Source organism: Tamandua tetradactyla, chromosome 26 (assembly GCF_023851605.1).
Source record: "Tamandua tetradactyla isolate mTamTet1 chromosome 26, mTamTet1.pri, whole genome shotgun sequence".
Lineage (NCBI taxonomy): Eukaryota > Metazoa > Chordata > Mammalia > Pilosa > Myrmecophagidae > Tamandua > Tamandua tetradactyla.
In genome coordinates this window covers 11903315-11926134 of record NC_135352.1, presented here as the reverse complement: position 1 = coordinate 11926134, position 22820 = coordinate 11903315, and the positions used below count along the sequence as shown (strand labels likewise).

The 22820-nt window shown below is 36.2% G+C and overlaps 1 long non-coding RNA gene across 4 annotated transcripts in view; it reads left to right on the top strand.

Moving 5' to 3' along the window:
- Window positions 1-1756, top strand: part of LOC143669713 (uncharacterized) — a 48123-nt gene extending 46367 nt beyond the window's left edge. For all 4 annotated transcript variants that reach the window (XR_013169011.1, XR_013169008.1, XR_013169009.1 and 1 more), the window contains 2 exons: window positions 715-749; window positions 1649-1756. This is a non-coding gene — a long non-coding RNA (uncharacterized LOC143669713). The remainder of the gene's footprint in view (window positions 1-714; window positions 750-1648) is intronic.
- Window positions 1757-22820: the final 21064 nt, after the last annotated feature.

Below are 22820 nucleotides of genomic sequence, written 5' to 3'. Positions count from 1 at the left end.
AAGCAATTTGAGTTACTTTTACATTACTGGCAAACAAAAGCATCCTACCTAATACAGAGTATTTGGTTGGGTTACGTGCCCGTGCTGAAGTTTACCACTGCTGATTTCCCATCCTCCTTCTAACCAAATTCTTACCTAGATATTTTTTTAAGAGAATGTGCAGCATCCAAATAGATTGATAACAATGGCAGTTAAGATATATTGAACACTTACTATGTATCAGGTAATATTCTAAGCATTGTACATCTATTTAGTTCTAAAATAACCCAACAAAACAAGTACTGTTTTCTCTCATTTATGGAACAGAGAACTGTAAACTTTCCCAAAGTCATATCACCAGTAGGTGTGGAATCAGGATTTGAGCCTATACAGTATGATTTCAAATCCTGAGCTCTTAGCCACAACATTATTCTATTAGACACCTTTTTTTTCCAGCTAACAATATTGTGAATATATTTTTGTATATTTAAATACCCTGTTGTAACATTATTATTAATTGCTCCAACATATTCAATTATATGGATACCATGCTCAATTTAACCCATATTCCCTTTTTGGGCATTTATGTAGTTCCAAATTGTTCTTTTGAAAAATAACACTGCAATCTCTCCCTTTCTCTCTCCCTCTATTTATATTTCTATGGAGATTTAGTATATATTAAACTTTAATATATATAAATATTAATATATATATAAACTTTATTTTTTTTTTTAGGGAAATTCCTAGAAGCAGAAATTCTGGAGCCAATGGTCAGTATTTTGTGATTCTGATGAAAATGGAAATGGACTCCAAAAATACCAGTTTATACTTCTCCCAACAGTATATCTTCCTCCACAGTGCAACAAAATTTGGGAAGCATTGACATTTAAACCAGAAATTCCTTCATTAACTTTAGTGCAGATTTTTCTGTTCCTGATCACTTTATTTCTCAAGGTGATCTGTCCTTATCGTTTATCCCCTTGGATAGGCTCTACCAAAATTCCGTATTTTAATATATATTTCAATTCCCCATCTTTCCTAATTTTAAAGGATTAGTATGTGAACTTATCATGTTTTTTTTTCCTGAGAACCTCACTAAAATTTTCACCTGACAGGGCCTTTAATAAGTGAGGTAATTACTTAGATAATTGTGATTGAAAGTGCTATTGGAAAGTAAAGATATGTTTGAGGTCTGAATCACTTAATTTGATAGTTTACTTAGTTCTCATTAACTAGTTTCCTGTTTTGTTTTTACTGTTTTTAAGATTAGATGGCAAGGTGAAATTTAAACTCATGTTTGTAAAGAAAACTAAGTTACTAAGTCCAATCTTGTTTATATTATTATTAATAGTACAGTTTAAGATTAATTAATAGTACAGTTTGAGATTATTACTAATATTCATTCAGTTCTCACAAATTTATTGCCATGTATGGATTTCTCTTTCATACCATGAGCAAAGTGGCTCAATTTACAGTTATAAAAACTAACACATGCTGTCACAATTACTTAGATTAGTAATGTTTTTTTCCCAAACTTTTAATGGACTCTTTAAACCATATTTTGGTCCTTATCTTTAACTTTTAGAAACCAAGTTTTAGAGTGAAGTAGAACCAACATTAATGACAGTAACTATAAAGTTAATATTGATTTTGCCTTTTTTCTTTCCAGGTGCTTTTAGATTGTTTTCTTTGTGCCTCTGATACCTCTTCTCCCTGTTTCTGCAAACCATTCTTTCTTGCTCTAGGCCTCTCACTATTTTGAGACATAAAAGAGAACATCAAAGACTTTTAGCGTGTGTGTTTTGACTCTAACACTACATTGACAACACTGAGGGACAGACCCTCACACCAGGCTTATATTTTGTTCAGCAATGACTTCCATTTGCCTGTAATAATAATTATGTCTTATCCCTGGTCGAATCTTAGAAGATGGTTATTGCATGATGTTAGATTCATCTTTGGAGTCACAAAATCTCAGAAAGCATTTTTTCCTGGGGCATTTTATTCTACCTCTGGAAAACATTCTGAACAAACAAATTCACGTTTTGGGCATATAATACCTCATAATGTAGACCATCCTGGAAAAATAGAAATGAAGGGCAGAAAGGTGTAATCACGTCATTCTTTTTTGCTATAATGTTGTATCACAGATTATTTCTTAAAATTAAAAGAAGTGAACTAGTCAAAATATGGCTCTCTGTGTCCCAAACTGCTGAGCTTTAAAAATTGGGACAATCTAATGAAATATCTAGCATTAGATGGTATTGTTTACATCCCATTCAAGTCATCTATTGTTAACAATGCTATGTATTCAAAGCTTTAAATTTTATTTTTAAGTTATATGAATTTACCATGTGTGCTAGTTTGAAACTGGTATGTACCCCAGAAAAGTCATGTTCTTTCTCCTGATCCAACCTTGTATGAGGTAGACCTATTGTTTAAGGTGGAAACTTTGATTGGTTTGTCTCCAAGGAGATGTGACACACACAGTTGTGGGAGAGAACTTTGATTAGATTAATTGCATGATGAAGTAAGCCACTCGATTGTGGGTGTGACCTTTTGACTAGATGGAGATGTAGCTTTGCCTTTTAAAATGTGTCTTGATTAGTTTATTGAAGTCCTTTAAAAGGAGAAACATTTTGGAGAAAGCTCAGAAAATAGACACAAGACTTTTAGAGATGGTTGGTGTGCCGGTAGAGAGAGAAGATTCCTAGCCAGGAATGTTTGGAGATGTGGATCCCAGCAGACTTCATCATATGCCCTCCCAGGTGATTCAAAGAAAACCAGAAGGATCCACAGGGGTTGAGAGAGCCATTTGAAAACAAAAGCTGGGAGAGGATGCAGACACCAGCCATGTGCCTCCAAATGTGATATTGACCTTTCTTTCTCTGGAAGCCTTAGCTTATGCATTTTTATGGCCTTGGAACTGTAAACTTGAAAGTAAGTAAATTCCCTTTATAAAATCCAACCCACTTCTGGTATATTGGATTCTGGCAACATTAGCAAATTGAAACAGATTTTGGTACCAGAGAAGTGGGGTGCTGTGGTTAGGGGGAAGATTCTCGAAGAGTTTGTGAAAAGCTACATAGAAAAGGCCTAGACTGCTTTGAAGAGACTGTTGGTAGAAATATGGATACTAAAGTTTTTTCAGATGAAGCTTTAGACAGAAATGATGCATGTGTTTTTGCAAATTGGAAGGAAAGTGATCCTTGTTTTAAAGTGATAGATAATTTGACAAAATTGACTACTGGTGTTGGATGGAAGGCAGAATTTAAAAGCCACAAGCTGGGATACTTAGCTGAAGAGATAACCAAATTAAATATGGAAAGTATGGCCTGGTTTCTTCATGAAGCTTATAATGAAATATGACAGGAGAGAGGTAAGCTGAGAACTGAACTGTTAGGTGCAAAAAACCAGAAGTAGATGGTCTGGAAAATTCTCAGCTTCCAGGAAGTGAGACCCCAGAGAATAATGGCACATGTGAGGATTTAATCAAACATGGAAACAGACAGCTTTATAAAACAAGCCAGGGTTGGAAATGGAGTTATCCAGAAGAGATTTGTTGAAAGTCCCATTGTCTGATTATTTTGGTCCCTGTATACTACATAGAAAACTGTCAAGAGTGTTGCAGGATCTGTATAAATGGATCCACTACCAGTCTGGACTAAAAAGGACAGAAAAGGGACAAACTGAGGGAAAAATGACTTCAGAGGCAGCACCATGGAAGCTAAGCTCTGGATCCAGGAAATCTTGGGCCGAGAAAGTGGACCCATCCAAGCACATGGAGCTGGTATGTTTCAGAAGCAGAGGGCAGGCCTTCTACTTCATTGCTCAGGAAGAGTTTTGCTGCCTCAGGCCTTAGAGGGTGTGGGGCACATTACTTAGGGATTGAGGAGAGCCTTACTGCCATCCCATTGTTCCGAGAGGGTTTGGCTTGTGCTCCAGAGGTGGCAGAGAGCCTGGGTGCTCCCCCAGCGCTTGGAGAGGTTGGGACTGAGAAAAACATGGGCTCCCCAATGTCCTCCAATGTTGCAACCAATCCTAGTGTTTGGAGAGAACAAGTCTGCTGCATAAGCCCTTAGAGAGGATGGGACTGCCACTCTCTGAAGCCCTGAGGGGAAAGCATCATTCTATAAGTGATTTTCAGACTTCGGAATCTGATGGAGTTTGCTCTACTGTTTTTTTAAGCTTTTTGGTCTGGTGACCTCTCTTTTGCTTTTGATTTCTCCCTATGGTAATGAAAACTTTTATCTTATGACTGTATGACTGCCCCTCCTTTGTATATTGGAAGTAGATAACTTGCTCTGAGTTTTACAGGTCCAGAGCCAGAGATAATTTTGTAGTACAGACCATGCCTGCAACTGACTTTGATGAAATTTTGTGCTGTTTCCAAATTTGTATTGCATTTGTATTTTTACTGAAATGGTTCAAGGCTTTTGTGATATTGTGATGGAATGAATGTATTTTATATATTAAAAGAATATGTCCAGTGGGTGGAATGTGCTAGTTAGAAACTAGTTATATATCCCAGAAAAGCCATCTTCTTTCCATAATCCAATCTTGTGGGGGACAGACCTATTGTTTAGGGGTGGAAACTTTGTTGGATTGTTTCCATAGAGATGTGACACAGCTTGCTGTGGGTGTGACCCTTTGATTGGATTGTTTCCATGCAGATGTGGCACACACAATTGTGGGTGAGAACTTTGATTAGATTGTTCACATGGAGATGTAACCCACTTAATTGTGGATGTGACTTTTTGACTGGATGGAGAATGTGACTCTGCCCATTTAAAGTGTGTCTTGATTAGTTTACTGAAGTCCTTTAAAAGGGAAAACATTTTGAGGAAAGCTCAGAAGTGACATAGACATAGACTTTTAGAGATTCTTGGAGTGCTGACAGAGAGTGCAGATGTCTAGACAGGGATGCTTGGAGATGTAGAGCCTAGCAGATCTCACAATGTACCTTCCTGTGAGATGCTAAGCAATCCAAAAGACAGCCATTTGAAACCAGAAGCCAGGAGAGGATGCAGATACATGCTTTCCCATGTGACAGACATTGGCCTTTCTTAAGTCAAGGCATCTGGATGCCTTAGTTTGGGCATTTTTATGGCTTTAGACTGTAAACTTATAACTTAGTAAATTCCCTAACCCATTTCTGGTATTTTGCATTCTGGCAGCATTAGGAAACTAACAACACCTTGTAAAAATAGTGATTCAAAACTAGTCAAGACCTGATGTCTTTACAAGGTAAGTTCTAAATTAAAATCAAGAGATCTATGTTTTTGAACTTCTGCCAACAGAGTAGTCTCAAGTCAGGTTATTTGCTAAATGTCCCTTAGCATGATGAAAAGTTTTCTCTGCTTGTTATTTTTGGTTTATGTTTTTATACCTTCAAAGTCACGGAGGTAGTCCATAAGGCTACACTTCTGACACAAATAGAAAGTTCAGAGTTTCCAACACCACCCTCATTTATGACACTATTCCAAGTTCAGGGATCCCAAACCCACCCTCAGTTTTGATAATTTGCTAAAAAGACTCACAGAACTCACTCAAAGCTTTTATACTTATGGTTTCTTACAGAGAAAATATAGAGATTAAAGTCAGTCGAGGGAAGAGACAAATGGGGAAGAGTCCAGAAGATTTCCAAGTGTGAAGCTTCTAGTTTTCCTCACCCAATGGACTTATGGAAGTGTTCACTCCTCTGGTAATGGTGTGTGACAGTGTACCTGCAGCATCACTGATCAGGAAAGCTCTTCTAAGCCTTGGTGTCTAGCGTTTGTATTGGTTCTCAGTCACATAGACATGATTGGTTCTCTTTTTGGCTAACTTCAATCCTCAACCCACTAGAAGTTGAGCTGACATCATACTACCAAAAACCCCTACCAGAAATCTTATTTTTATACTCTCTGTGTATTAGTTAGGGTTCTCTAGAGAAACAGAATCAACAGGGAACACTTGCAAATATAAAATTTATGAAAGTGTCTCACGTGACCGTAGGAATGCAGAGTCCAAAATCCACAGGGCAGGCTGCAAAGCCGATGACTCCAATGGACAGCCTGGATGAACTCCACAGGAGAGGCTCACCAGCCAAAGCAGGAATGGAACCTGTCTCCTCTGAGTCCTCCTTAAAAGGCTTCCCATGCTTGCATTTAGCATCACTAATTGCAGAAGACACTCCCCTTTGGCTGATTACAAATGGAATCAGCTGTGGATGTAGCTGACGTGATCATGACCTAATCCTATGAAATGTCCTCATTGCAACAGACAGGCCAGCGCTTGCCCAATCAGATGAACAGGTACCACAACTTGGCCAAGTTGACACCTGTCCCTAACCATGACACTCTGGCATGTTCTGAGGTCCCCAGGTAAATATAGACACTCTTATTAAGAAGGACATTCTAAAGATTTAGAGATAATCTCCAAGGAGCCCAAGGCAATGGCCAGACCTCTTTGGGCAAGGTTAAATTCTTTACTATACAATTCTAAATTTGGCAGTTGGCTTATGATGGCTGTGAATGAATAAGCTGATGATATTTTCAATTCATTTAATAGGGATAGTGAGCTGTCATTTCAAGAAGGTTACAGGTTTGTGGATTTATATGTAGGATGGGATGGGAGGAGTGCTGTTTGACACATAGGTAGTTCTGCTGAGAACACTGATAGAAAGCACTTATTCTTTCACCAGTGTTGGGTTGGTTGCCATGAAGTATCAACAGCATACAATAAGCTTGCATTCTCTAAAAGACAAAAATGTCCTTTCTGGGAATCTATTAGAGGAAGTTAATTTTGTGGATAGAGAATCATATTTGCTTAAGGGTTAAGAAAAAATATCTATTCTACATTCCACATATATACATCTCCATGTGGTTATCAAAACACATCTATTATTTAATTAGGAATCAACTTTTAGAGTGTATAGTGAAGAAACACATAGAAAAAGTTATCTTCCTGAAAGTGTTTATGGTTAGAATTCTGTAATAGAGATTGTTCATTTCCTGTTGTTTTTTCCAGTCCTGTGAGAATTCTGTGTTTTCTCTCTTAGGGTTGTCCCCTTCTCCCCATGACTTCCATTAGATGAGAAAATGTTCATCATGTTATTTCCTGCAGTCTTCCCCATCTTGATCAATGAAAGCTCTATCTTTCCAGTTGCTCAGACTGAAAAACTTATAGACATTTGTATTAGTTATTAATGCAGTGTAAAACGAGACTCATTTATTAGCTTAAAATTCTCTAGGTCAGAAATTTCTGCTCAGGGTCTCACAAGCCAAAGTTAAGGTTTTGATCAACTGCATTCTCATCCAGAGTTGGAGTCCTCTTACAAGCTTATTCAGGTGGTTGGAAGAATTTAATTCCTTGCGGTTGTATAATTAAGGTCTCCATTTTCTTGCTGGCTTTCTGCTGAGGTTTGCACTTAGCTCTTAGATGCCACCTTCAAGTTCTAATCACAGGGAACTTTTACAACATAGCTGCTTGCTTCCCTGAGCCAATGGGATAATCTCTGTCTGCTAAGACTGAAACTTATGTAATTCTGCACAATTACAGGAGTGACTATACCATTGCCTTTGTCATTTAATGTAACTTAACCAGGGGAGGTTATTCACATGCAAGGGGAAATTATTATACAGAACATCAACACCAGGGATTGGGAATTATGGGGGCTAGCTATTATAGAATTCAGCCTATCATAACATTTTTGTATTGTAGTTTATTTAATAAATAATGTAATGTTTCACAATCTGAAAAGAAACTTTAATTAATAAAAATTTGAAGGAAGCAAAAACCAAAATAAGAAAAGTTCTAAAAATAAAATACAAAATAAATAAGTAAACCAAAGACTTTAGAGCTCCAAGTAAATGGGTGAAAGAAAAGAAAATTTAAAAATTCAAATACATCTAAAAAGTTAGGGAAGGAAAAAAAGAGAAGCAAAGAAAAATGCATTGTTAAAAATACAAAATAAGGTGATAGAGATAAATACAAATTTGTCAATCACAGTATTTATTAATTGGTTAAATATACTGTCAATAGGAAGAGATTTGTGGGTTGAACAGTACAATTCAAGTACTTGCTGTAATATAGTGACACAGAAATTCATTCAAATAAAAATTGTACCTTATATTGTTTTACTTTTTAAGGATTTATCAGTGAAAAAATAAAAATCCCATTCCTCATGAATCTTACTTATATTGGGGGATAATGAAAATTAAAAAGTGAGTTGTATGTGCTAGTTTGAAAGTGTTTTATACCCTAGAAAAGCCATATCCTTTAATGCTGATTCAATAGTATAGGGTAGAAACCTTTGATCATATTGTTTCAATGGAGATTAACCCATTCAATTATGGGTGTGACCTTTTGATTAGATTACCCAATGGAGATTTGACATGCTCAATTGTGGGAGTGGCCTTTTGATTAATTAGGTGGAGATGTGACTCTACCCATTCAAGGTGGGTCTTGATTAGTTTGCTGGAGTCTGTTAAAAAGGGAAACATTTTGGAGAAGACACAGTTGCTTCAGAGCCAACAGAGATGTAGACATTTGGAGATGATTGGAGTGCTGACAGAGAGAGCAGATAGATGCCTAGATAAGGATGTTTGGAGATGCAGAGCCCAGCAGACTTCATGTCACCATGTGCCTTCCCATGAGATGCTAAGCAAGCCACATTCTTATCTAAATTCAAGAACTTCTCTTGTTGCACTCAAGACACCAGAAATGGGTGGTTATTTTCCACAATTCATTGAAACAGAATGCTGCAACCTCACTCTCAGAATTGCAGTATCTTCATTTCAGGGTATCTTTTCTCTTGATTTCGACACACACTTATGAGATCTTCTTTATTCAGTCTATGAAATTAGGGTCAGTCAGGTGGTCAGCATGGCTTATTTTACTCCTTAACAAGTAGCATTAACAGAAATGAATGCTTTGCCTTTCATTTTATGCTGTGTACATGTTGGCTAGTTAGACTTGCCTGTAAATCACATTACATGTGTAAACTCCAGAGTATTCTTTTTAGAACCACGTACTGAAAAACTAATAAATACACTTAAAATCTGAATACACATAAGGCCCAGGGAAGTTTTTATTTTTAGTCTGTTCAAAGTTTTATCTATATATTAACAGCTTGGTTGAATTACATACAGATATTGAGAAATTTCATATAGTTTTTAAGTACAGGTATTAAACAGAGTTCTGATTTGCCCTTGTAATATAAAACCAAGAGACTCAGGCATATTAGGTATCACATGTCCTTTTAGAGCAACGCTTATAGTAAGTGATAAAAAATTAATGGATATACACATATCTAGACCATGGTATTTAATATTCTAATTTCTACATAATTCTTGCTTTGGGGTCCTAGTGAATTTTAAAGTATAGATGAGGAAATAGTATTGAAGCACTTGGAATAAACAGATGCAGTCAGAGTTTTGATTGGATGAATTGCTTTCCCTATTTCTGTAAAAAACATACCCCTAGGAAAAGGGATCAAGTTCTTTACCCTAATCATCATTTCCATATTGTGAGAAGAAAATAGGCTGTTATTTTTTATTTTTTGCCACAGTGGTTAGTTTAAGCTCTCACACTCTGGGTTTCTGAGGTTCAATGTCTGTTTCCATGGGAACGTGGTGGCAGGCAGCCGCCGATTTGTCAAGCACATCCAACAATCTGCGGATGCTCCTGTCTGAGTATTGGCCAAGTTCTTCCTCCTGCATCTTTGGTCATTTGGTCACAAGTGGCTCTGCAGCCTGTTGAGACACAGTGGGAAAGTCAAATGGACTCCATGTTCAAAATACAGGTTCCTAAATGTACATATAATACAGGAATGTGCCAATCACATGCACTATCTTAATTTCTGTCCTGAATCCTTTCTCCTTTTCCTATGCTGTGAATTGGAATGTTTAAGATAGAAAGACATTTGAATAATTGTTTTTTATTCCTTATATCTCAAGTCTAGAAAAATCCTTGAGTAGGTAAGTCTTTGATTCATTGTCTCCCCTGGTTCCTTACCTGAGTGTCTTCTGAGGAAGCATACTGTCTTCCCCAAAATGGCCCTCAAATACATCTTTTTCCTAAATAGTCTTCTTGGAACTTCTCAACATGAGCCCCATTAAGACTTTTGCCTACAAAGACCCTTTAGGTTTTATAGTCATTTCATTTAGAATCTCCTTTCATCTATCTATCCATTCATTAAACAGATATTGAGGACTTACTATGTGCTACCTGATATACTGAGAACTTAGTACAGACTGTACAAAGTCTGCCCTCATGAAGCCTAGAACTTAGTGGGGGAAAAGTCATCAAATAACTAGGCACACAACTCATTATACAAAAACAGGTTACAGTAAGTATCATGAGAGTTCTGTGAAAAAAAATAAAGGGTGAGACCTAATTTATATTGGGGATTGGATCTACAACACTGATCTGAACAATGAGTCTGAAATACGTGGGATAGGACACATAGGGAAGAGGCTTTCCCTTGCATGGGGCCTCTTTCCAACTTCTCCCATCTTTTCCTGCCTTTTCTATCACCACCATTGAGCATCTTTATGGTGGCTCTTTTGTGCTCTTTCATTCTTTTATGTCTTTAATTACTTAATAAACTCCTCTTTGAGGAAGTGAGGTTATGGGGAGAGTTTGGCAGCAGCAATATAGGTCTTTAGTAATAGAATATAACGACCCAAAGACTTCCTTACTCAAAAGAATAGTATAGACAGTAAGGTTAGATGTGGGCAGTGGTTGAGGTGGCCAAGGAGGGCTTCATGGAGAGGGAAAGGCTTGGGCTAGATAAGAAATTTCTTCTGCATACAGCATCATACCCTGATCTGGCATCTGGCTAGCCCAGAGTTTTCTAGCTGTGTCCTCTTCTCTCCCCTGTGTAGGGCAAACATGGCATTTAAGTGGCCTGGCTCCAGGTCACTGACAGAGAACTCATCTCATGATCCAAGATAGGTGCATGGCAATGCAGTACACTCAATCACTTTTCACAGTGGTAAGTCACTAAAGTGCTACAGCAGAGCATTATGTCAGCCTGGGAAATAGCCAGGATCTCACCACTTATCTAGACTGATTAACAATTTATGGTGAGCAGAAAATGATTTGACCTCAGTCACTTTATTGCTTCTGAATTTCTGGCAATGACTGTAGACTTTTTATTTAAACATTTATCTTGGTAGATATTTTTATGTTTTTCACAAGGTTACATTAAATGAACAGGTAAATTTCAAATACCTATTGTTTTAGTTTTTGCTAAAATTGCTGAAATTCAACCAGAAATGGACTGACTGGCTTTTAACAATGGGGATTTATTAACTCACACATTTACAGTTCTGAGGTGGTGAAAGTGTCCAAATCAAGGCATCAATAGGATGATGCCTTCTTTCTGAAGACCAGCTACTGGCAATTTGGAACTCCTCTGACACATGGCAAAGCACATGCTGGTCTCTCCCTTCTTTTCTGTGTTTTGTTGCTTCTACCTCTAAGCTTTAGCAGATTCACTCTGAGATTCTGTATTTCCTTCTCTCTCAGCTTCTCTGTGTGTTTCCCTGAATTTCATCTCTTATAAAGGACTCCAATGAGAGGATTAAGACCCACTTGGGGCATGTCTCAACTGAAATAACCTAATCAAGAGGCACTACCTACAATAGGTCTACAATCAAAGGAATGGATTAGTTGTTGAAACGTGACCTTCTCTGGAGTACATACAGCTTCAGACCATCACACTTATTGTTGTTAATGGATTAATAATTGTATGCCTCTAAAAGCCAGATTTCTGTTCATAGTAACCATATAAAATACATGACTAATGTATTAGGTATTTGGCATTTCAGCTTGGGAAACTGGCATTTCCACAGAGCTAAGTAAAGATAAGAGTCAGGAACATACCTCAACTGAAATAACCTCATCAAGAGGTTAAGATTTCCCTCATCTTCTACATGCTCATTCATTCAACAGTGTGCTTATGATATGCCAGAATACATCAAGAACATTATCTGTTGCCATGAAAATTGACAAGTTATTAGGCTATAGCAATTCTATGTGGTAAATATTATGACAAGGACATACCCAGGGTACCATGGAGTGTAGGAAGGACTCCCTGAAAACATACTATTAAGGTTGAGTCCAAAGAGAGACCTAGGTATTTGCTAGTGCACACTTTGTATGGGAGCTATAGGGAAGAGAGGAAGCAGGAGACATTTTGGCCAGAGATAATTATATGCAAAGTGTCAGAGGCAAAGGAAAACATTTCTTCTTTATCCCTCAAGATTCAATCAGTCTCAGAATTAGAGTTCTGCAGTTCTGAAAATCAGCATTACCCCATACAGCAACTGTTAAAGAAGCTGAAAAAGGGATCACACTTCAATTAGAGATATAAATGAAGCTGATCTGGTTAGAACTAAGGTAAATCAGAATACAGGGTAAGAGATGATATTGACTGTATTTTAAAATTTCAACTTCTGGATGAGGCCAAAGGAAAAGATGTTTATTTGGTACAAAATTTATATATTTTTTTGTAGCACACTAGCTAATTTAATCTGTATTGTTTAGTTTACTGAAACAGCATAATTACATAGAAACTTGAAGAGGGAATGAGACCTTGTTATTTTGGCAGGTTAATGTGATACCCTGATACATAATGTAATACTCAAAGTAATTTGGGCATAAAATAAAAAAGTATTTGTTAAGCCCCCTTGAGGGACTGGAGGAAAATGTGGAAATATTAAACTTTCCCATCTGGGGAATTCCTGATATTCTCACAAGCATTAGGGACTGCTAATTTAATAAGCCATACCCTTGATCTTGGGACTTGCCCTTATAAATCTTATTCCTTCAAAGGAGAAGTTAACCCTACTTATAATTATGCCTAAGAGGTACCCCAAGAGAACCTCTTTTATTACTCAGATGTGGCCTTTCTAAGCCAGCTCTGCAAATAAACTCAATGCTTTCACCTCTATGTGGGTCATGACTTTCAGGGATATAGTTCTCCTGGCAATGTGGAACATGACTCCCAGGGGTGAGCATGACCCTGGCATTATGGAGTTGAGAAGGCCTTCTTGACCAAAAGGGGGGAAAGAAATGAAACAAAATAGTTTCAGTGGCTAAAAGATTTCAAATAGAGTTGAGGTCATTCTGGAGGTTATTCTTATGTATTACATAATATTCCTTTGTAGTTTCTAGTGTATTAGAATAGCTAGAGAGAAATACTGAACTGTTGAACTGCAGTCCAGTAGCTTTGAATCTTGATGATGAGTATATAACTATATGGCTTTTACAGTGAGATCACGTGATTGTGAGAACCTTGTGACTAACTCTCCCTTTATCCAGTGTATGGGCAGATGAGTAAGAAAATAAAGACAATAAATTAAGTAAGTAAACAATAAATACATAAATAAATAAATAATGAGGGTGAAAAAGGGTAGGGGATGTTTTGGGTATTCTTCTTCATTTTTATTTTTGGATTAATGAAAATATTATAAAATTGTTACTGATGGTGAATGCACAACTATATGAAGATACTGTGAGCTGTTTGTATACTTTGGATGATTATATGGTATGTGAGTATTTCTCAATAAAATTGTGTTAAAAAAGATTCAGTCAGGAAGTAGGCTCACATTAAATATTTTAAGCAGTGAGTACTTAGCATACAGAGTTGGTTACGCAGGTCTTGGAGGGCTAAAAGAGTGAACAGAGGCAGTGAGGTAGCCTCAAATAAGAACTGCAACCTCTAAGGTTGGTATAAAAGAGTGAAATAAGCCACAGTCTTTATCATGCTGAGAAAGGATTGTGGTTATGGGGGGGCCCACTTGGTCTTGATGCATTATCCTTTTATATGTTGCTAGATTTGACTTGCTAATAATTTATAGAGGATTTTTGCATTGATATTCAGCAGTGCATTGGCCTGTGATTTTCTTTTCTTGTCCAATTTTTGCGTGAGGCTCATGCTGGTTTCATGAAATGATTCGAGAAGTGTTCTCTCCTTTGTTTTTGGAAATAGTTTCTGTGGAAACTGTAGTATTTCTTCCTTATATGTGTCATAGAAATCTTCCGTGAAGTCATTTTATTTTTCTGTGAAGTCATTATATTTTTCTTCCTGGGTTAGTCTTGGTAAAAATGGTTTTACAAGAAATTTTCACTCATAGTTTATGTTGTGAAATTTATGGGTATGAGGCTGTTTGCAATATCCCATTATTACCCCTTTACTTGGTATTTGTAGTGATGTCTCTTCTTTTATTTCTAATATTGGGAATCTATAGCGTCTCTTTCTCTTTTTCCTTTATCAATCTTGTTAGATATTTATCATTTCTACTAATATTTCCAAAGAGCCAAGTTTTTACTTCATTAATTTTCTCCTTTTGTATGTAGTCTTTCTACTTACTGATTTTTGTTTTTGTTTTTACTACTTGCTTTCCTCTACTTCCTTTAGCTTTGATCTTGCTACTCTTTAGCTAAATTTAGTTAAATTAAACCATGGATTTTAAATCATTCTTTAAAATATACATGTAGAGAATTAAAAATTCCCTCTAAGCATTGCTTTAGCTCCATGCCACACATTTTTATTGCTCTTACGTCACTTTCATTCAGCGCGTTTCCATTGTAATCAGAGATTACATTTTATAGGATTTCATTGCTTTGAAATTTGTTAGGACTTCATGACCTGGTATCTATTTTGGTAAATATTCACATACATTTGAAAAAATATTCATTCTGTTGTTAGGGATATCTGTCTATTTGTCTGTCTATCTATCTATCTAGTCTTTCTATCCATCCATCCATCCATACACACATACATACATTCATATATACATACACATATATCTATCTATATTAGGACAATTGGTTAATCATTATTTAAATATTTGATATTCTCACTGATTATTTTGTCCATTTCATGTAGTTTAGCTTTAAATTCATGTATTTTCAAGCTGTGTTATGAGGTGTGATGGTTAATTTCATGTGTCAGCTTGGTTAGGTTGTGGTATTCAGTTGTTTGGTCAATCAGGCACTGGCTTAATTGTTACTGTGAGTGTATTTCATAGATGGATTAGCAAATACAGTCAGTTTTTTGTAGCTACAAGCTGATTGCATCTATAATCAGCAAAGGAGAATGCCCTTGGCTGTGAGGGGAGTCTTCTCATGGAAGCATTGGAAGTCTTAAAGCCAGAACTAAAGATTTCAGAAATTAGAAACAAGAATTTCTATCTCTACTTCACCCAACCAGCTTCTCTTAGAGAATTCAGTGCCAACTTCATTGTAGTTTCCAACTTGAGGCCTGCTCTAAGGAATTCAGACTTGCCAGTTCCCGTGATTGTGTGAGCCAATTCCTATGATAAATCTCTTAATATTTAAATACACACACACATATTCTGTCAGTTCTGTTTCTCTGGGTAACACTAAGACTAAAGAAGTTCTGCAGGCTGAAAAAAAAATTTAGAATCAAGTTCTCCTCTTTAATTATTATTTTATCCTTATGAAATGTCTCTTTTTCTCTAGTATTACTTCTTATAAATTTACTTTGATGATATTGATATAGCCACATCATCTTTCATTTGGTTAGTGCTTACATGGTTTATCTTTTCTTACTCTTTAACTTTCAAACTAACTGTACTCTTTTCTTTTTTCACATGGGCACGTACCAGGAAATGAGCCTGGTATGGCAGACGAGAACTCTGCCACTGAGCCATTGTTGCCTGCCCTGCACTCTTATTTTGTTGAATATTTTTACTGAGAAATGTTTCATACAAATATAGTGCATACATGGCACACAATCAGTGGCTCACAATATCATCACATAGCTGTGTATTCACCACCATGATCATCTTAGATTATTTGGATCACTTTAGAAAAAGAAATAAAAAGATAAAAGAAAAAACTCATACATCTCATACCCCTTATCTCTCCCTCTCATTGACTACTAGTATTTCAATCTACCCATTTTTTTATACTTTATCATCACCCTGTTATTTATTTATTATCCATGTTTTTTAACTCACCTGTCCATAGCCTGGATAAAAGGAACATAATTCACAAGGTTTTCATAATCACGTGGTCACATTGTAAAAGCTACTTCTTTCTACAGTCGTCTTCAAGAATCAACGCTACTGAAACACAGCTCAACAGTTTCAGGTACTTCCCTCCACCACTCCAATACAGTATAAACTAAAAAGGGATATCTATATAATGCATAAGAATAATCTCCAGGATAACCTTTCAACTCTGTTTGAAATCTCTCAGCCACTGAAACTTTATTTGGTTTCATTTCTCTCTTCCCCCTTTTGGTCAAGAAGGCTCTCTCAATCCCAAGTTGCCAGGTCCTGGCAAATCCTGGGATTTCTGTACCATATTATCAGGGAGGTTTATACTTCTGGGAAAAATGTCCCATGTACAGGGGAGGGCAGTGAGTTCACCTGCCAAATTGGCTTAGAGAGGCCATATCTGAGCAACAAAAGAGGTTCTCTGGAGGTGACTCTCAGGCATATTTATAAGTAGGCCTAGCTTCTCCTTTGCAGAAATAAGATTCAAAGCATTTAATTCCAAGATCGAGAGCTCAGTTTATTGAATTGGCTGATCCACTGCTTATGAGAGTATCAGGAATTACCCAAATGGAGAAGTTGAAAATTTCTTTCTTTCTCCACTGGCCCTCAAGGGGACTTTGCAAATACTTTTGATTTGTCTGCTCAAATTACTCTGGGATATATTGGGACATTACACTAAACTGTACAAACCAAAAAGATCTCATGCCCTATTTAAGACTTACATACATCATTTTTTTAACTTGTGCCTCTTGAGAACATAAAGTAGTTGGGTCTTTTTTTGTGTGTGTGTGCCAGCGTGTTTAATACATTTACTATTATTGTAACCACCGATAGAGTTGTGTTTTGGACTGTTACCTTGATATTTGTTTTCTATTTGTTCCATCTGTTCTTTATCTTTTGTTCTTTCTACCTTCATTTGGTTTGATCAATACTATTTTTACTGCTTCATTTTATCTCCTCTACTTGCTTATTAGTTTGTAGATTTTTTTGGTATTTTAATGGCTACTTTATTTCAATATGCATCCTAGTTTATTACATTATCTTGTACCTTGAACTGTGAAAAAACCCAATGTCAGTTTTTTTCCCATTTATTCATCTCCCACCCTTTGTGCTATTGTCATATATTTTATTTCTGCACATTTAAAACCAGCAAGAAACTGTATGGTTAAAATGGTCAATTGTCTTTTATATTTATCTATATATTTAAGCTTTCTGTTGCTCTTCATTTTTTTCTTATAGTATAATAATTTCATCTGAATTTTCTTTCATTCTGAAGAATTTCTTTAGTATTTTTGAAGTGTCAACTTTGTAGTGATGCATTTTTCTCAGCTTTTGTCACCCAATGTTCTGTTTTACTGTCATGATACATAATTTATGTTGAATAAAATGCACCATTTTAAGTGAATAATTCAATAAGTATTAAAAACTGTATACACCTATGTAACTGCCATTCTAATCAAGATATAGAATAATTTCATCACCCCCAAAGTTCCCTCATATACCATAATAGTCAAACTCCTGCAACTCCTTACTTGGGGCAAAGACTGGTCTGGTCTGCTTTCTGTCACTATAAATTAGTTTCAACTACTCCTTCACTTTTTTTTTGGTCAATTTATTTTATTAGGAACTTGTAGGTTCACAAAATTATCATGCATTAAATACTTAAAATATACAGACTGCCAATATACCACCCTATTATTAACACCTTGTATTAGTGTGGTATGTTTCTTATAATTCATGAAATAATATTTTTAATTGTACTGTTAACTATAGTCCACTGTTTAGAAAAGTGTTCACTGTGCTGTACAGTCCTATGCCATTGTTTTTAAAAATTTTATTATGGTAACACATATATGACCTAAAATCCTCCCCCCGCCCCATTTCTTTTTTTTGTTGTTGCATGTGCAGGCCCTGGGAAACGAACCCGGGTCTCCAGTATAGCAGGTGGAAACTGCCTGCTGAGCTGCCAGTGGCCCTAAAATTTCCCCTTTTAACCACATTCATGTATATAACTCAGTGTGGTTAATTAATTCAAAATGTTGTGCTACTATAACCACCATTCATAACCAAAACTCTACAATCAGCCTTAATAGAAACTCTGAACAATTTAAGCATTAACTCCCTTCTCACTACCCCTAGCCCAGACCCTATAAAACTACATTCTAGATTCTGACTCAATGTACTTGCTTGTTCTAATTATTTCATGTCAGTGAGATCATATAATATTTGCCCTTTTGTGTCTGTCTTATTTCACTCAACATGGTGTCTTCCGGGTTCACCCAAGTTGTCGTGTGAATTAGAACTTCATTCTTTTTTAATGCTTAATAATATTTTATTGTGTGTATAGATCACATTTTTTTATCCTTTTATTGATTGATGGACAATTGTATTGCTTCTATCTTTTGACAATTGTGAATAATGCTGCTATGAATGTTGGTGTGCAAATATCTGTTTGAGTCCCTGCTTTCAAATTTGAAAGCACGTTTGGACCTAGTAGTGGGATTGCCAGGTCATATGGTAACTCTACTCTTAGCTTTCTGAGGAAAGCTCTCATACACATTATCTGCTTTTATATCCCACTGTTTTCCTCTTTATATTTTGTATATCTAGTATAAGGAAATATAACACTTTCTTCAATTGTATTTTGAGTCTTTTAATTGCTATTGTAAATGGTATTTTTCTTGATTTCCCCCTCAGATTGGTCACTATTAGAATATAGAAATATCACTGATTTTTCTTTTGTTGATCTTGTACCTTGCCACTTTGCTGAATTTGTTGTAGTAGCTTTGTTATAGATTTTTCATGATCATAGGATCATGTCATCTGCAAATAGTAAATGTCTTAATTCTTCCTTTTCAATTTGGATGCTTTTATTAATTTTCTTGCCTAATTGTTCTGGCTAGAACTTCCAGTAACACCAGTCATTCACCGTTGAGTGTGATGTTAGCTTTTTCATATATGCTAGTAATCAAGTTGAGGTAGTTTCCTCCCATTCTTATTTTTCTAAGTGTTTTTTTATTAAGAAAGAATGTTGAATTTTGTTAAGTGCCTTTTCTGCATCAATTGAGATGATTATGTGTGTTTTCCCTTATTTGTTAATAGGGGATATTACATTAATTTATTTTCTTATGTTGAATTCACCCTTGCATACCTGAGATAAATCCCACTTGATCATGATGTTTAATTCTTTTAATGTACCCTTGGATTTGATTTGCAAATATTTTGTTCAGAACTTTTGCATTTATAGTCATAAGTAAAATTTGTCTGCAATTTCATTTTCTTGTAGTACCTTTATTTGGCTTTGGCGTTACAGGGATGTTGGCTCACAGAACAAGTTATGTAATGTTTCTACCTTTCCAAGTTTTTGGAGGAGTTTGAGCAGGATTGGTATTAATATTCTTGGAATGGTAGAATTCTTAGTAGAATTCACCTGTGAAGCCATATCTGGTCATGAAGTTTTGTTTGTTGGGAGGTTTTTTGATGCCTGATTCAATCTCTTTACTTGTGATTGGTGTGTTGAGATCTTCTATTTCTTTTGGAATTAGTATCAGTTATCCTCTTATGATCCTTTGTACTTCTGTGGGATCAGTAGTAATATCCCCGCCCCTCCCATTTTTTATTTTATTTATTTGAGTTTTCTTTTTCTCTTTGTCAGTCTAGCTAAGGGTTTGTCAATTTTATTGATCCTTTCAAAGAACCAACTTTTGGTTTTGTTAATGCTCTCTATTATTTTAAAACCTCTATTTCATTTATTTCTGCTCTCATGTTTGTTATTTCTTTCCTTCTGCTTGCTTTGGGTTTAGTTTGCTGTTCATTTTCTAGTTCTTCCAGGTGTGTGGTTTGATCTTTGCTCTCTCTCTTTTTTATATTGTAAGCATTTAGGGCTATAAATTCCTCTCAACTCTGTTTTCCTTATATCCCATAAATTTTAACATGTTGTGCCCTTTCATTTGTCTCAAGATATTTACTGATTTCTCTTGTAATTTCTTCTTTGACCCACTGATTGTATGAGTGTATATATTTGTAGATTTTGCAGTTCTCTGCTTCTTATTGAATTCCAGTTTCATTCCATTGTGGTCAGGGTCAATACTTATTATAATTTCAACACTTTCAAATTTATTGAGACTAGTTTGTGAACCAACATGTGGTCTATCTGGAGAATGATCCATTTGCACTTGAGAAGAATGTTTATTCTGCTGTTTTGGGGTGCAATCTTCTATATATGTCTGGTGGGTCTAGTTCATTTATTAGAGAATTCAAGGTCTTTGTTACCTTGTTTATTTTCTGTCTATTGAAGAGAGTCATATATTGAAGTCTTCAACTATTATTGTAGAGAGGTCTGTTTCTTCCTTCAGTTTTGCTAGTGTTTGTTTCATGTATTTTGGAGCACCATAGTCAGGTGCATACATTTTTATGATATTTCTTCTTGGTGAATTGTCCCTTTTTTGATATGCAATGTCCTTCTTTGTCTTTTGCAACAGCTTTGACTTAAAGTCCATTTTGTCTGATATTAGTATAACCATCCAAGATCTTTTTTTTAGTTAATATTTGCATGTGTTATCTTCTTCTAGCCTTTCACTGTCAACCTATTTGTTTCTTTGGGTCTAACATGAATCTCTTGCTGGATATACATATCAACCAATATGTTTTTTTTTTTTAATTTTTAAGTTTTTATTTAAGAAAACAAACTTAGAACTATATAGTATTATAAGGTTTTGCATTTCTCAGTTAGTTACCTTTATTGAAAATCTTCATTTCTTCACAATGTTCTAAGCCATTCTTCCCTGTTATTTCTTTTCAACTTGAAGAACTCTCTTTAGTAATTCTTATAGGGCAGGTCTTTTGTTGATGAGCACTCTCAGTTTCTGTTTTTCTGTGAATGTTTTAAACTCTCCCTCAATTTTGAAGGATAGTTTTTACTGATAAATGATTTCTCTGTGGTAGTTTTTCTCTTTCAGTATCCTAAATATATCATACTACCGCCTTCTCACCATTGTGGTTTATGATGAGAAATCAGCTCTAATTGAAGACCCCTTGTATGTGACAGAGTGCTTTTCTCTTGATGTTTCCAAAATTCTCTCCTTGTCTTTAGCTTCTCATGTTCTTAGTATATGTCTTGGAGTAAGTCCCTTAGGGTTTATTTTGTTTGGAGTATATTGCACTGCTTGGATCCAAGATCCAAGCTTCCATAAGATTTTTTGCAGCTTTCATAAGATTTGGGAAATTTTTTACCATTATTTCCTCAAATATTCTTTCTGCCCACTTTCTCTTCTTTTCCTCTTTGGAACACCCATGATGGGTTTGTTTGTATAGCTTCATCTTGTCACTCAAATCCTTGAGAAACTGTTCAATTTTTTTTCTATTCTTTTCTATGACTGTTCTTCTGATTGTATGATTTCAACTGTCTTGCCTTCTAGTTTGCTGATTCTTTCTTCTGCCTGTTCAAATCTGTTCTTGCATACCTCTAGAGTATTTTAAATCTCCACTGTTGTGCCTTTCATGCCCATAATTATGTTTCTTTTCAAATGTTCAAATTCTTTTTGGTCATACATTGTCTTCTTAATATTCTTTAGCTCTATATCCACCATTAGTTTATTTCTATCCATATTTTCTTTGAATTGATTTAGGAGTCATGTTTGGACTCTTGATTAATTGTTTCAAATTTTCTTTGTGTTCGCCATGTGTCTTCTCACTTGACAGAGAAACCCTGAACTTCATCAGCCTTCTTGAATCAAGGTATGTTTTCCTGGATGCCTTAGATTGGACATTTCTATAGACTTGTTTTAATTGAGATATCTTCTTGGCCTTAGAACTGTAAACTTGCAACTTATTAAAGCCCCATTTTTTGAAAGCTGTTCTGTTTCTGGTATATTGCATTCCAGCAGCTAGCAAACTAGAACAGATTTTGGTACCAGAGAGTGGGGTGCTGCTGTTGCAGCTTGCAAATACCAAACATGTTGGGACAGCTTTTTAAATGGATAAGGGGAAGATTATGGGGGTATTGTGAGGAGCTTGATAGAGAAGGCCTAGAATGCATTGAAGAAACTGTTGGTAGAAACCTGGACTCAAAAGATACCTCTGACAAGGCTCTAGACAGAAATGAGGCATGTGTTATTGCAGACTGGAAGGAAGGCGAGCCTAGTTTTAAAATTGCAGATGATCTGGTAAAATTGACTAGTAGCTTTGGCTGGAAGGCAGAGTTTAAAAGTCATGAACTTGGATATTTAGCAGAAGAGATCTCCAAACTAAATGTTGAAAGTTCAGCCTGGTTTTTCCTCACAGCTTATAGTGAAATGAGACAGGAGAGAGATAAGCTGGGAACTGAACTCTTGAGTACAAAGAAATCAGAAATTGATGTCCTGGATAATTCTGGGCTTCCAGGAAGAAGACCCCAGAGAATAGTGCTCCACGTGAGGATTTGACCAGATGTGGAACCAGTCGTCCATCTCAGAGAAAGCCAGGATTAGACATGGAGTTATCTAGGAAGAATTTGTGCAAACTCCTTATCTCTGATGGGCATGATCCAAGCCTACTGCATAGAAAGCCAATGAGAGTGCTGTGGGACCTGTATAAACAGAGCCACTGCCAGTCTGGACTGGGGGGTTCAGAGAAGGGACACATTGGAGGAAAACTAACTTCAGAGGCAAAACCATGGAGGCCAGGGTCTGAAGTCAAGAAGTCTTGAGCCAGGAAAGCGAACCCACCCAAGCCTGTGGAGAGGGTGAGTTTGCAGCGGATGAGCCTTCCACCTGGTTGCAGTGGAAGAGTCATGCCGCCTCAGGTTTGGAGAGGGTGAAGCACATTCCTTGGGGTTTGGGA